This window comes from Amblyomma maculatum, chromosome 3, assembly GCF_055883805.1.
Source record: "Amblyomma maculatum isolate TAMU_Amacu chromosome 3, ASM5588380v1, whole genome shotgun sequence".
Lineage (NCBI taxonomy): Eukaryota > Metazoa > Arthropoda > Arachnida > Ixodida > Ixodidae > Amblyomma > Amblyomma maculatum.
The window spans coordinates 85494439-85511122 of record NC_139346.1 but is presented as its reverse complement, the minus strand read 5'-3'; the positions used below and the strand labels follow the sequence as shown (position 1 = coordinate 85511122).

The window sequence follows — 16684 nt, the reverse complement described above, 5'->3', positions numbered from 1 at the left end:
TCAGCTTACTGTCTGTTACGTATAAGGTATTTACTAAGGCAACCGCTAATATAATCAGGACAACCTTAAACTTCAATCAAGCAAAGGATCAAGCAGGTTTTCGGAAACGGTACTCTACTATTGATCATATCCATACCATCAATCAGGTGATAGAAAAATGGTCGGAATATTACCAGCCCTTATACATAGCATTCATTGATTACGGAAAATCATTTGACTCAGTTGAAACCTCGGCGGTGATGCAGGAATTGCGAAATCAGGGGGTAGACGAGCCGTGCGTGAAAGTGCTGGAAGATATATATAGTGGCTGCACAGCAACCATAGTTCTGCATAAAGAAAGTAAAAAAATTCCCATAAAGAAAGGTGTTAGGCAAGGAGACACAATCTCCCCAGTACTATTCACGGCTTGCTTAGAGGAAGTATTCAGAGACTTGGAATGGGAGAGTTAGGGATAAGGGTAGATGGAGAATACCTCAGTAATCAGCGATTTTCTGATGACATTGCCTTGCTAAGCAACTCTGTGGATGAACTGCAAATAATGATTGATGACCTAGACAGGAAACGTAGAAAAGTAGGCTTGAAAATCAATATGCAGAAGACTAAGGTAATGTTCAACAGCCTCGGGAAGGAGCAGCAGTTTACATTAGGTAGCGAAGTACTGGAAGTAGTAGCCGAATATGTCTACTTAGGACAGGTAGTAACCACAGATCCGGACCATGAAAAGGAAATAACAAGAAGAATAAGATTGGGATGGAGCACATTTGGCAAGCACTCGCAGATTATGACTAGCAGCTTACCGGTATCGCTCAAGAAGAAAATATACAACAGTTGCATCTTACCTGTACTTACCTATGGGGCTGAAACGTGGAGGCTAACCAAGAGAGTTTTACTTAAGTTGAGGACAACTCACAGGGCTATGGAACGAAAAATGGCAGGGGTAACATTAAGAGATAGGAAGCGTGCAGAGTGGGTCAGAGAAATAACTCATGTTGCAGACATTGTAGTGGAAATTAAGAAGAAGAAATGGGCAGGGCATTTAGTGCGAAGAGAGGATAACCGATAGACATCTATAGGGTAACAAACTGGATTCCAAGGGAAGGAAAGCGTAGCACAGGACGGCAGAAAGTTAGGTGGGCGGATGAGGTTAAGATGTTCGCGGGGGTCAAGTGGATGCAGCTACCACAGAACCAGGTTAAGTGGAGAAATATGCGAGAGGCCTTCGCTCTGCAGTGGCTATGGTCAGGCTGATGATGACGATGATGATGATGGTTTAGCAAAGACGATTATGAGGCCTTCCACCTTTGCATCAAATGTTTTCGAAATTTCCAATAACCACCCCGACTAGATTGCGCACGTATTTCTTACGCCATGTAATATACTAAAAAACTAAAATTTTCTTCTGACCATTCGCTCATTGAGGCCTCATTTTGAATAGTATAGGACTGTACGTGCGACTTTTTTCGGGAATAGCTGATTTCAATGCTAGGTTGAAATTAAAAAGCGTTTGAGAAAGTTGAGTTGAGTATAGTGGCATATAGGCCAGTTCCTAAGGCCGTCATGCGCCAACCGTGTGACGAAGTTAAACGTGAAAAAGTGGAGACCTAATTCATATGCTAGAAATCATCTTCCTGAATGCGGTTCATTGTCATGGTACCGTTGCGGACAAAAGTAAACGGATCACACATTTTCCTTCTATTATTTTTCACGCGTTGAATACAAATTTGCAATCGTGGTATGTGTGGTCAGGTGCTAGACTCCAGGGCCTTTTCACTATGACAAATATTGCTTTCTTATCTCCAGTGTGGAAAGCATGATTTTAATTTGAACAGAGAAGCGTGCTCCGGTTACTTATGTCCGTGCCTGTACGTAGCCATGAGTGATGCGCGTCCAGAAATTCGGGCGGACGGAACGGAATGGCACTTTGTGGGGGCTTGTAAGTAACGTCTGCTCGCGAGCATTATCCGTGAAAATGTCCACGTGCCAAATATAGCAGCCGATTTTACAGCAAACAAAACAAGAATCGGGCATAGAGGTTTCTTAAGAAAAACTTACAACGTTGGCGCACGTTCGAAAGACACCAAGCCCATCTTTCGATACTTCGCGCCATCGCAAGGCGTTGATATGAATTGTACAGCAATCAATTTTATTCCGCTCCGAACTCGAAGAAAGGAACACTTTAGTTTTATGATGACGCCCATGCTGAAGCCACGAGCATTCGCTGAAGTGGATGTCGTTGAACCAAGGAACGCAGAAAAAAAGCTATTCGGGCAGTTTCCGCGTTAACCTCTTCCTCGCCGCACTGCGCTGAGATAAGGGTGGCACTGTCGTTAAACACCAAATATATTACCGCGAAGGAAGCTTCAACCTTTAATCTGATATTACTCCTTCACGCGTGAAGTTCGAAGTCCTCCATGACACTTGGTCCCCTCGAACTAACAAAACAGACAAGGAGCTTCTAATACCGTGTGGGAAACGTTGGATTATACCGTTTCATTCTGCCAAAGCTGGGCGAGTTTTTTTGTTTTGTAGCGTGAGCTTCACCGGCCGCACTCTCTCTGGCTTCATATGGCTCTCTTGTGACGGCACTGCGTATGAGCGAGGAGCGAGTGACGGCACTGCGCGCAGCTCGCGAGCGATCGTCATTGCCTTTGGTTAACAGGAAAGGAAAGACGCAGTATCTGCCACACTTGCTGTGTGCACACCTGTACCGTGCTGTTATTGAAGGGAGGAAGGTGGGAGAGAAAGTGGAAAGAAGGAGCAGCCGTAGTGTAGGGCTGCGAAGTAATGTCGACTACCTGTGGATATTTAACGTGCACTGATATCGCGGAGCTGGAGAAGGGTGGCTGCTCCTGGCGCTGCAGGGCTTTGACTGGTAGCCCATCGCCGTTTGTTGAGGCTAGCCTGCTACAGGTGGTTGTACCTGTTGTAAAGGGTAAAAATAATATACATAAGAAAACCCCCTGACCAAAGTACATTGTTGGAGCCATATAGACAGCTGCCTAGTACAATGCAGACCATCGGGCTCTTTGTGGCATTTGAGAATCAGCAGCAAGGAGAAGAGCCATAAGAAATGCAATATTAAACGCTTTACAATTTACTGCTTCGTAGTGTCTCGTCTTTAATTTAGCCAAAATTACACGTGCCGGGGGTAAGGAGCGGTTTAGTCACGGAGAACCAACTGAATTGATAAAGCTTAACCAAGATAAACCAGTACCTCACGCTAAGTATATCCGGCCATAGCTGAGCTAAGCCGCTGCAAATTTTTTTTTTCTATATATGCAACGGTGTATTGAGGATTTCTCTATCACCGTCAAATGAAACGCAAACGGAACTGCAAAGCCAAAAGAAAGAATTCAAAAGCGATAGCTCATCGACGGGTTACAGGCGGGAGCTCAGTAAAGAGCTCTGTTACACAGATGACTAGAAGTCAGCAGCTGGCTTGCCCAACGTTCTTTCTTTTCAAAATAGCTCTATTCACCCTAAGACGTATTTTACATAACTAACCTTCCCCAGTTGTATGTCTGCGCGCTTCCTGGTCATCAGTAAAGTACTGACACAAATTCATGATAAGAGGAATATTCGGGTGACATGAGTGCCATCTTGCAAGCTGCCGTACGTTTACCGAAACACACTATAGAGGACAACCCATGGTAGCTTGCAAGAGATTATGCGTTTCTGTCAAATATTTTTCACGCCAGAAAAACATGAGCACTCAGCGCGCGATTCTTGCGCGGCCACTACGTCTTATTACACGCACAGTATTGGTTCAGGGACAGACTCACTACCATGTATGTTCTCTTATAGGAGGTATTCACATGACGTCACAGCTGACGTCAGTATGCAGCCGACGCCATATTTGCGTCCTGTTTTTGACTAGTACTAGTACGGAGCGGCGGTTAGGTTAGCTTTTCGTGCGCGTCCGTTTGGTCTGTCACTCTGCCTCATGCCAGCACCGTTGTTATGAAAACTCAATCGGTATCATGAGTGACAGTTCGATTTATCAGCAAAGTGGGCGCGATGCGGACAGAGACCTGTACGAAACAAAACATTAATGGTACCAACCCGTGTGCAGTCGATATGCGCAACTGCACGGTAAGCGTCGGCCTGTGCCCGCATAAATGTGTGCGACATTCATGAATTCCTTGTTCTACAGACGAGCTTCATCGCAAGAAACCAATCGCAAGCCTACTGACCACTCGAAGAACGCAACTACGTTGCAATCGGCTGGGTTAAGAGCCGCGGTTGAAGCAGACGAACTCGCTCTTTGTGCAATTACGTGCGTGCCGTCCAACGTTTATACCAACTAAACCGATGAGTTTTTGTAGCTGATATTCTGCATAGAAATGGCGTTTAGTAGTCAGTATCTTTTATACAAAACTTGTTTGGTGTACTTGCCTCAATCGATCAGAAGAAGTCGGATCTTTGCATCGTCTGTGGCGGTAATGAAGCAAAAGAAACCGCTGCCACACGCCACAGCGATGACACCGGTAGCGCCACCTCGTTGCCTTGCGGGCTCGAAATAACCTTTTGCAACGAAACTCTTGAAATATAGCGCAGTTTTGGCCAAGCTAAACTTGATTTGTTATTAGAGATAAATTTGTTTATGAAGTTCTTCAAACCTTCTGCAAAACAACTCTGCCCGCCTACGATCCTTCGCCGAATCTGCATGCGGTCTGCTTTGATTAGCAGCCGACACAGACGATGCAAACATCCAACTTCTTCTGATCGAATGAGGCAAGTACGGCAACACAAAGTTTAGCGAGTCCTCTTTGAATGATTTTATTTCAACAAAACACGACGAGGAGGTGTTGGCAGCGCGCTGAATGCATGCACATGACTGCAAGCGATACATTGCCGCGCTGCTCCTTTACCGGGAATGTGTCTTCCGAGTGCGTGAAGAACAGTCGTGCACAGATAGTGACAAGAGCTGGCTGCTAGGGCACATTCAGAAGATTCCAGTCCAGCCCATTTTGACATACATTTCTCATATTCCATGATAATTGTGCGGTTGTGCCGTGCCAGCCATACGTGGCGTCGCATCTCGGGGAAGTGTCTCGTTCGGGTGGAGTTGTTCGTGTGTACTTCCGGAACCTTAAAATGCCGAGGTCTTTCGCGCAGCTCTTCAGCTTCCGTTGTTTACACTGTGCACGCGTCTATTACAGTCTACGATAGCTCAATAAACAATCATATAGCTGCGGGTGTCACTGCTTGTAGAACCGCACGACAGCACTTGATACATACGTTCGCCCTGTTCGTTCCGAGGACACAAAAATGGCCGACTGTGCCTCAGTTACCCACAATGCACCGCGCACAGCGCGTCAGTGAATACCCCCTATAGATAAAACACGAAGCGGCATGCATAATCAATGGCGAATCCGCGTGTCGTTTTAGCCCTAGGCCTAAATGACACCTTCGAAAGCATTAAACAGAAGACGATTCTTGAAGGCCCTGCAGTAAAGGATTTCGGGTAGTGGGTATTAAACTGCATTCGCTCTGTCGCCTGCAGCAGCACCGCAACAATTCATTTCGGTGACTTCTGCTCTGAGCTCCACGCATGGACATGGCACGACATAAGGCACTGCAGTACGCCCGCCCGTACCCCTGACCTGGCAATGGCAGTTCTCCCTGCAACTCTCATTGGAATCGATCTCACAAGGCGTGTCGCCTACTTAAACGACATTACAGAGATTTAGCTCAGGGAAGACATGTTATTTTACATTTGTAGAAATTGCCGGACGCCGGCTGTGCATGTTCAGCGACTGTATTTGCACTGCGCATACGCTGGAGTATACGCTTATGCCATTATGTAGTCTGTAGAGTAGTGCGAAAAGCCACCATCCTGTCTAAATGAGCTACTGCCTCCTGATACTGCCTGCTTGCACTGGACAACGAAATGGCACTGGTGACGTCTCATGCGTACTCTAGTAGGCATCCGTTATCCAGTACACGTTTGCGTTACTATACGTTTCCGCTGTTTTATTCTGTCTGTCGAGAATATTGAAACATGTTCAAAAACTGCAGAAGGGAAGTGCTATCGCGTGCAGGTTCGAACGGAAGAACGAACAGATCAAGCAAAAGAAGATGAAGCAGTACATATAATTTAAAGATAAGAGTCATTAAAGGATGAAAGCAAAAAGAAAAAAACGCACTCAACACGCAAGTACAACACTAGAGGCTAAAGAAACAGTTCACCAGTTCATGAGCGTCCTACACACTAAACAATTTCTCACCCTTAAGGGTGAAAATTGGCTTGTCCCCAGACGCTCACCCTTTCTTACCTAAAGGGTGCAACCAATAGGGCGCAAAAAATAGGGTGAAGATACCGCACCCTTAAAGAAGGGTGCCCAGCTTAAAATTTTAGAGGGTGCAATTGTTGCACCCTTCTCTATGGGTGCACTTTTTCCTTTGCACCCTAACGAAATAGGTGGCAAAAGGGTGCACCGCATAGATTCGCCCTGAAGCAGTAGCCTGGGATTGATATGCGGCAGGAATTGTAAGCATAAATATAGAACTCTGTGGGCCCATATTCTTAGTTTGCATCGTTTTCGCTCTCAACAGGTTGGTACAAACACAGGACATCCTTGTCAATGCTGACTGGCAACCCAACAGACATCTTTGAAATGTTTTAACCATTGCAAGAGAACGTGAAAATGACACTTCGGACAGGTCAAGGGTGCATGAAAACTCATATTCAAAAGTTTTCATGCACTCGTGATCTGTCCGAAGTGTCATTTTCACTTTCCCCTGCACTGGTTAAAGCATTGCAGAGAAGTCTGCTCGGTTGCTAGTCAGCATTGACGAGGAGTTCCTGTGTTTGTATCAATAAGTTGAGGGCAAAAACAATGCAAATAAGAATATGGGGCCACAGAATCCTATATTTGTGCTTGCATTTCCTGCCACACATCAATCCCAGGCTTCTGCTTCAGGGCGAGTCTATGAAGAACATCCTATAAACATCTAACAAAAATACTTTCCATGTTTAGGTAGATGTAATTTTGATGAGGCACAATGACATGTATACTGCTCAATTTGACGGTCTATCTGTGCATGTCGCGGAGATGCTTGGCAACTGTTCAGACAAGCATGCTGAGCAAAAACATACCAAAAATAGGGCATGGAGATTCTTGAAACAATAATGGGAAAAAGTGTGTGCTGCAAATTTACTCAGAGGCAGCTTTACAATCATATACAAGTGACACCTACAGTTTTGGTAGCAAAGTTTATTCACACTATCAGCAAGTTATTTGGCTGGTTTATAGGGTTGGACAACTCAAAATTACTTGGAGGAATGTCTACAATTTATTAGTGTAGTATCACAACATAATGACATGTCAGAGCAAGAGCAAAATAGTGCATCACTTATTTAGTGCATGGCACCCTCTCCTACACAAATGGCTAAGAAATGTGTAGATATACAAAAAAAGGCATGTATCATTATGACAAGACAGCAGAACACACAACTCCTAGCACATGAAAATTGAGATACTTTAGGTGACTGTTCAAGAACTTGGTAGCCACCACTCTAGGTACAATGCATAATGAAAGAAGAGGCACCTAGAACATGTGTTGAATAGCTTGCAGTCATACTGAATGTTGAAGACCATGTTGGCGGACAGAACCGCTGCCAGTCACTCCACCCACTTGTCGCAGAGAACAGCTTTTCACGGTCCACCTGGATGCGCAGCAGGTCGACATCTTCAATATTTTCCCCAGAGTAGCTGACAAGAGTAGCTGGTACACGAGTCCTGCAGTGGCAATAAAATATTGCATCAGGGCCGATTGCTGAAGAGGTATTCTTGCAAAAAAAGTTGAAAGTGCACAGGAAGACACACCTGAGTAAAGACGACACAGGACACACGCTGTCCCGTGTGTCCTGTGTCGTCTTCACTTGGGTTTGTGTCTTCCTGTGCGCTTTTACCTTTCGTCAAGTTGCAATGCATCATCTAGCCCATCTTCAAGATTTGTTAAAGTATTCCTTCAAACCCACTTCTTTTATAGCTACTCAAATGCTACAAATTATCTCACTATAATACAAAGAATGTTAACAAATAAAACGGCTTGTTTGGTATTTATGTACACAAAAGTTGCTTAAGCCAAATGTAAATTTGTGGGCAAAGGCCAGTAAACCTACAATGTCTAAATTGGCAGCTTTCGTTTTTTGTAATTATTCCAAATTTACTCATGTCAATATGTTTGTAATTCAATTAAACACTGATGAAAATACACGACACAATTTCTTTGCCAACTATAATCTGCAAGTTATTTAGAGATGTCATTAAAACTTCGTTATGAAACAGAAAAAAAATGGCACGAGTGCAGGTGGAATGCTGACAATAGGTATGCGCGTGAAGACCGCACATTTTAAAACTTAGCCTTTATTTGAAAGCAGCATTTGTTTTTTTTTTTCATGTTGTGTGATTGAAAAACTGCTCTACCTGCAGATACAATGTGCCACCTGCTCTTGCTCACAGTTCTAGGGCTCTTTGATGCTTCTGTTGCTCTTTACCGTCATAGCTCTAAAGGAATTATTTTCTTCTGCACAATACAATTTTAAATGCTACATGGTAAAGCTTATAACAAATCCTGAAGACAGTAAGCTATGGAATCAAAATGACATTCAGCAGCTCGCCATAATATGTTTTTAGGCCTTTAGATCACCTTTTATATATGGTTTTACTTTGCATGTAGATTGACAGGACTACTATTAGTCTTTCAGATTATAGACTCCCTTTTGGGCGGTAGAGGCCCATAGAACTGTGGCCATTACCTGCACATAAAAATACTACTTGTTATAAAATGATCCAGGATAGAACAAGAGCAAGGTGACTACATAGCATGAAAGAGAATTGAAGGGTAGCAGAAAAGCTTCAGTTTGCAAGCCAAGCCAAAAGTTTAAAAAGGCACTTGTCTATTTGGACACCATGAGCATCACAGGCAGGGAAGAAAGAACCTTTTACTTCCCAAGAAGAAAACTGAGAAAGGGAGGGAGGGGAGAGAAAGAGGGGCAGAGTGAGAAGTGAAATTATGTTTGTCTGGGTATTAACTTCTATGACTTTGGTCTGGGTGGTCTATCACCAAAAAAAACAAAATAAAAAGGTGGAAGTAGCAGGGAAAACTACAGTATGGGGTAGAAAAGTCAGCATCTAAAGCACGTTCAACGCTGGCACATGTTTCTTGAAAGGAACAGGCAATACAGCTGCAGTTAAATAGTTGTTAAGAGCTATTTGGAAATGGTTAAGTACTAGCATAGGCTAAGAATGCCATGCAAAACATAAATGAAATGCTGAGGAGAAAGGACAACTCAAAAAATAAATTTGAGTAAGCCTTACCTGCCAAAAAAGGCATTATCAGACGAGATTCAAGGGGTAACCAAAGTCACCAGTGATAAAGAGGAAATGTTTAAAAGACACGTTAAGCTTATGCTAGTGGAGATACACTTGCTGTAAATAAATTGCACCATTCATGGTGCATGTGACTGCCTTGCCAACTACTTATGGTGTGGGGGGATTGTATTTAAGGGATTCAAACGTTCCTTTCGAGATATTTATTTTCCACTGCTCTAAATTCATGGATTAGAAATGGCTCCCTAAAGTTGGTTTTTGTAGAATTAAAGCTTACTCGAGATAAATACCCTAATTTCATCAAAATTATGGCCAATTTTATTTAAAGGCTACAGACTGCATTAAGGAAGGTTTTGCTTGTGCCTGCCCGATGACTATTTCATGTTATGCTCATTCATTGCCCTGTCTCTCCAATTTTTGTTTATCTAGACAGTAGGTAATGAATACTTTTTCCAATGCAAACTCAATGTGTTTACCCAAAGTTCTGTCTTTTTATATTTTTCCTTCTTGATAATGTTTGATAATGTTTCACTATTCACGTGCGACATATAATTCTTTTTTTTATCACTACACTCCTGGACACCTAACGCTGGTATATAATTCGCCACCTCCGAAATGCTTTTCAAAAGTACTCTGCTGCTGCTGCTGTAGCCCAGCTCAGGGAAAGCTATTTAAAAGATAACATTCTCTTAACCCTTAGCTCTATTCTCCTTCCCTCCTCTGCTTTCTTCTTGTAAAACAAAAGCATATGCAAGCTCCACATCTGATGACCACACTTCCAAGATGAGGACAAGTGCCTTTATTGAAATGCTGGCTTCTGGACTGAGGCTCACCCTCAACCCTTGCTTAGTATTCTTAGAAACAATATGTACAGATAATGCAAAATACAAAGGATAATCATTATTTTATTGTCTTTTAAGGTCCTCTAGTTGAAGAGAGGTAACTTTGAAGAGTGGCAGTAGTCTTACAGTTTAAATACTGCAGGCACCAAGAAAGAAAAGCCATATACACATTTAATACACTTGAAAAATACAAATAAAAGGAAATGAAAGGCAAAATTAGCATGTGCTCATGCTCCAAGTGAAATATAAGCTGCCGATTGAACTTGGAAGGGTCGCATTTAATGAGAGAGTGGTCCAATATAATGAATTCTTTTCATCAGTGATAACAGGAGAACTCCGTATGAGAGCTGCAATGATGCTCATAGGTGGCAGTAGAATTATGTCCCAAACAGCAGAAAAAAATGGTTATAAAATACCTTTAAGTGAGAGATTTCTCTTCTATGTACTGTTATGAGCAGAATTAAGATGATTTATTGATCTTATTTCTGTACTGTTTGCCAGGTATGGGTAAAAAAGTGGTAGTAGTAACTTTCTGAAAAGCGGGCAAGGTAACCTTATAAAGTGAAATAAACGTGGTTCCGGTTACAGAAATAAGCCTAATGCATAATGGCCTTAGCAGCCTATGTGCCGTAATGCCCAATACACCACAACATTGAAGCCGGTTAAGCAGCTTCATGATTTACTGAAATATGAAATAGCTGTCATTGAAAAAAGCAATCTACAATATCTCATCGGTGTATTCAGATAAGAACTGTAATGGAGGTCCTATGACCATTTTTTGTTTTCAGTGAAATTGTTATATGTGGTGGGCAATTGTCTCTGCACAAATATGGGTTTAGTTTTGCAAGGTGTGGTGTAGTTTCTTTGGGAAAAAGTCTTATATCGCTGCAAATGAAAAATGCAGTTTTGCTATTTAAAAATGTTGAAAGTTTGGAGACCTGCTGCTAGCGTACTAAAAGCTTGCCAGCTATTCTTTTTATCCACTAAATCTATGCAAATTTTACTTTTATGGGAGTTATTAAAAACATGTTTTGTTGTTGTAGTTGATGTAGTAAAAAATCCGGAACTTTGCTCCAGAGGTGCCACGCTACAAAAAATCCATTTTCAATGATGACCATATTTTTATGAAGCCTTTTTTCGTTTATAAATCCGATAATTTCCCTATTTTCAGGCAAAACAGGGAGCTTTAGACTGCCCTGCGTGTTCTTGCCAATGGATCAAATCTGCCCAAGATTTGAAAACCGCAAAAATGCAAAACTTTGATTTCAACTTTTTTTAAATATCATCGATTTTTATGAAAATCCCTCTCAAGAATCCTCAGTACCTAATGAATATTACAGCTTGAAGAAGGGCTGCATTATATTGTTTAACATTATAAAAGAAGTTCAAAATTGAGCACTGGTTTTGAAGCTTGTTAATATTCAACCCTACATTCTGGCACAACTAAATAAAGTGCTGCCACTAAAACTCTTTCTGCACATTATCCTGGCCTAGTTCTCTATTTCTCAAAATATTGGAAGTTCGAGACTTGCTTGTTCTTCCTCCATATTATCTTGCAATTGGCAAAAATTTGAAACTACAAAAAAAAAAAAAACAGACAACTGTGACGAATTTCAAAAACTACAGCATCTTCTTTTTCATTGAACTCCTATAAAAACAATCCTTAGTACTTTATAAACATCTGGTACTAAAATGTGTTCCGCTATGTAAGCTAAAGCTATAAAAATAAATATAGAACTGAACGCATGTTGTCTCTGTAGAAATGCTTATGGCTTCCTCTTAAGAAGTAGGAGTCAGAAGTTCAATTTATTATTTGCTGAATTTAGTTTCATTCTAACATATGCAATATCCAAAGCCTTCTGAACGCTTATAAAGTCACTTTTCTGCTTGTTGGCAGTGTTGATTGCTTGAAATGGATTAAATTCACTATTGCTTAAAATTTCATGGCAGAACGCTTGAACGGTTTAACTTGGTTTAACTTTTTTCTATATCATATTTTATTTGATGAGCTCCCAGTCTTGCATGAAATTAAGGAAATGAGCAAAGAATCTGAATAATAAACAGAAAAAGATTTTAATGCTAACGACATAATACATCAAGCCCATATATAAGTTTGAAAATTGACTTTCTTGTAGCGCGCTGTTTCTGGAGTAATGTTTGCGATCTTTTACTAACTCAAGTGCAACAGAAAAGCAGGTTGTTAATCATTCTCATAGAGGTAAAGGTTGCATAGATTCAGTGGGTAAAAAGGGATGGATGACAAAATTTCTGTACAATAGCAGCAGGTCTCCAAAGTTGCAACTTTCTGAAAGGGCAAAAATGGCATTTCCCACATGTAGTGATTTACAATTTTTTTTTCCAGAGAAAACTACACCATATCATGCAAAATTAAGGTTCATTTTTTTGTATCGAGACATTTGCCCACCACATATAAAGATTTCATTGAAGACAAAAAATGGCCATGGGACCTTGATTACCGTTCTTATCTGAACACACCCTTATCCTCGTCATATGTGCAGATTTCCTATGCTTCTCATCAGTGTGCAGAATAAAACAGGTATTCAATTTGCCCAGCCTTTTTTAGTGCGCCAGCACAAAATGGCCAACAGCCAAATGTACCTTCAATTATTCATAGAGCAGGAAATAAGAGTGAGTTAAGCGAGAATTTTGTATTCTGTAAGTTCCAACTACAATAAAGCTTTTCAGATAAATTGTACGGAATGCAGGCAGGCTACTATGTGTCGTCTAGGGTTTAGTTCCTACTGTCCTGATAGGCCATGTAGGTGTATGCATTATGCTAATCAGCAAGAAATGTCAAAGGAGGTGATATATAAAAATTAAGAATTGTTTACCAGTCTCGTAACTAACCTGAGTTGAAAACGTGACTGCATGACTCCATTCTCTCTAGTTGCAGGCGGGTGATGGCTTGAATAAATATACCAGAGCTCAGAGGGCGTGCAGCAGTGCAGTCGACAGGCAAGAAATGGTCTGAAGCTGGATCCACAGAATGCACTGCAGCTTGAGCCACCTTGTCCTTGTCAGTGATGAGTGGTGACATAGAAGAGGGTTCCAAAGTAGCTGCAGGTAAAGTAGACAAGCCTGTATTAAAGAAGACTGATCAGCAGTAATAATGGCATTGGCATGCCCTATAGTGCAATCATATTTGGCAAAAAAGTATTTTGAAAAATGTAAAAGTAAGTTACATATTCAGTTATATAACCACTGACAGAAATATACTCCACAAGAGTGCGGAAAGAAGCTGGAGCACATTATGCAAATTTTGATGCACCATTCTGCACAATATTGCTCCCTTTACTAAAATATTACAAGCGATAGCTTTTTGATTCCCAGAAAAAAAAATCAAAAATAGTATTGGTCAGAAATTCTGCTAACTTTTAGCAGGCATTTTGCAGCTACATGAGTGCGAGTACAACACAGGTATTTCCAGAGTTCTAAAACATGCAGATCTTTGTATACTGGCCCACAGAAGGAATGAAAAAAAAAAATCCTATTGAATAAATGGTGTTTAAGAAAGCTGTTTTTAAATATCTTGGCAGAAACTGTGGAAGGAAACCAATTGATGAGATGTCATCCATTAGGTTCAAAAAACAATAATGACAGCATAAAATTCAAATGTGAAACCTTACTTTTGGCACCAAAAACAAAAAATGGAGATGTGAATATCAGACGGTATGAATGTGATCCAAAGGAAATTTAGCAAGGACCACTTATCAATGGGGATTAGTATATTTCCTTTAGGAATCCGGTGTGTACCAATTTTTGTAAAAAATCGTTCTTTATTGCAAGGCATACTATCACACGAAAGGAAGAAAAAAGAATGCGAGCCATAAAACCGAGGAGGTTAAGTTTTCAAAATTCAGGGACTGAACAAAAATAAAAAATGTAGAGAATATGCAATCTTTTTTTTTCTGCTTCTAGAGCGGTTTGTCAATTTTAATCTCATTTTGCTCACAAGACTCATAAAGCAATGTTTTACTGACTACGAAATCCATAGCTTGTGTCGTGCAAGAACAGCTCCAGGAAGAGGCCAATTTGAAGCCATGACTGCGATCGATCGGCTTGTGCCCAAAGCAAGCACAGTATGAAAACAAAAAGAAAATGCTGATTCAAAACCAAACGCAGAAACTGAAAACAAAAAAACTAGCTGGCCTACATAATGGCTATTGTAACAGGCAAATAGAACTGCTCCAAAAAGTAGATTTAAGGAAAAGAGCGAAGAAAGTGAACATTTGGTCAGAACAAAAAACATAGCAACACTGTCACAGCAACTTACTGCACGCTTTTTGACCTAGAATCCAAGCTGTCAGCTTCTACTTGAATGCAGAAGCATCACCTGCAAATATCCATTCATTGTAACGCCCACTACTGACAACACAAAATATAAAGGACTGTAGGAAGCAAGTGTAAAAACCATAAGAAAAGCATCACAACCCAAAAGCAAGGCTTTATTCGCCAGGCAAGTGGATACAAGACCCTATCGATAAAATCAGCTCATATTGCGATTAAAAATGTAAATCCTGTTGGGGAAAAATAACATCGGTTGGGCATAGTAGCCACTCAAAATGGTGTTTTGTAAATTATGCGGTTTAATGTCCCGCAGAGGCAAATGGGATATGGCCATACAGGATGGCTAAAGAATATTTTTAGACCTCAGTAAATCCGCTACTCGCACTCACAAGGCACCATACCATGCGTTTCTCTATTTCACCTCTATTTAACCTGCTACCTAGGGATGATCAACGGAGCGGAAAAGCCGCGATGACGGATGGGAAAGTGGTTTGAGTTCCTACGTCCGCAAAGTGCTAGCGCTATCTCGAAAGTCAGCTAAACATTTTATGTACCAACACAGTGCGTTTCCTTTACTTTGCCCCATAACGAGAATTAGCACTAATAGAAACGAGTAGAACGAGGCCGAGACTGACAAATCAGCGCTCATCACCCAACTTCCATTCGTGAACCTCCTGCGCGTAAGGCAAGAAAGCCCAGCATGTGTATTTTTTTTTAAGGAAGGAGTTCTATTTTCTAGCAGCAAATCTGCGAAAATAATCACCGCGACATCAAACTTCATGAGCGTTATTTTTGCAGCCAGCTGAAATCAAGCGCGTTCCGTTCCAGCCCGTTCTGTCACGTTCCCAAACAAACGACAAACAGTATAGCAATGCGGTAGGCCATTGTTACTGTTCCCGCACTGCCCGCCTCGGAATGTGATTGAGTATGCTTACCTTTACAGACGATTGCGTAAGCCGTCCAGAAAGCTGTTCGCCTTCGCACCCCCGGTGCCGAATCAACAAGTGGGTTCAGTTGGTCACGCAGAAAAACATTTTCACGCATTCTTCCTTCGAGCTTCTCAAACTTGACACGATGAACCAACCAATACGCTTGAGCAAAGAGCACGAACACTGAAAACTAGACGGCACGATTAATGCCCGTTTGCCCGAAACATCACATCACAGGCGTACACACTTCTGCAACAATTATGCACGCGAAACGCAGCACATTTCACGACCGACGATTCGCAATCGATGCTGCAGATTAACGGTCGTCGAAACGTGGTCAAGTCCGCAGCGTGGAAGCCGCCATGTTGGCGAGAGGAAGGTAGCTACCGGCGGCCGCCTGGCGGTGAAAGGGTGAATGCATAGAGTATAGTTCGTTTCTGTTTCGGTTTCGTTAGAAAAATGAAGCTTGAGTGTTTTCTGTTTTGTAGTGTTATTTCTAGTGCCTTATTTTGGCATAAAGGCATATTGACGGCAGCAGAAATCGGAGCAATACCCAGGAAATTGCCAGTTCGGGGCAATGTGAAATAACGACCTGTTGCTTGCTTTGCATTGAGTTTGAAAAGTGCACGTGCCAGTTCAGATGACATCATTAACATGATTCTCATTTTCCGGTGGTGGATCAGCGAAGCCGAATAAAGTGCACATGAAATTTTGTTGTAGAAAATCAGTAGTTTCGAAAACGAGGCAACTGTCTAAAATATATAATCGGCAGCACAACAAATGAAACAGCAGAATTGGAACCCGAGTAGGAAGTCCGTTGTCTATTGTGCACAGAAGTGTCTCGCTGTGCGTGCAGATAATACGGTGCTGAACAAAGCTGCCTGGTAGATGTGTCGACAAAGATCAGACGACGCAGATAACTTTCTCTTTTTCTCCTTTCTAATTAGTGCTGCGCGTCGTTTCCTACGCATTTTAAAGGAGTATAGACACCTCATTTTTGAATTCGTGTTTTATCATTTGTAATAATGCGTAAGACATTACTGTATATGAATCGTCTTATGATATTCGCTTACGCTCGCTGTATAATTTATAATCGAATTTATTTTATCAACAGTTTTGGTTTCGCTTTCAACAGTCGATTGATTGATTGATTAAAACTTTAATTTCCATCAATTTAGGAGGCCCCCTACTCCCCGCTCCTGGCACGCAGGCCTGAGGAACGGAGGCTGGAACCTCCGCGACTAAGGACTAAGGCGTCGAGCTA

At 41.7% G+C, this 16684-nt stretch overlaps 1 long non-coding RNA gene across 1 annotated transcript; it reads right to left on the bottom strand.

Moving 5' to 3' along the window:
• Positions 1–7208: 7208 nt before the first annotated feature.
• On the bottom strand, positions 7209–15801 carry LOC146195170 (uncharacterized). The gene is made up of 4 exons (XR_014705973.1): positions 15427–15801; positions 14478–14537; positions 13052–13261; positions 7209–7745 (listed from the first exon to the last, which is right to left on the bottom strand). It is a non-coding gene; the product is annotated as an uncharacterized LOC146195170 (long non-coding RNA).
• Between the last annotated feature and the right edge of the window lie 883 nt (positions 15802–16684).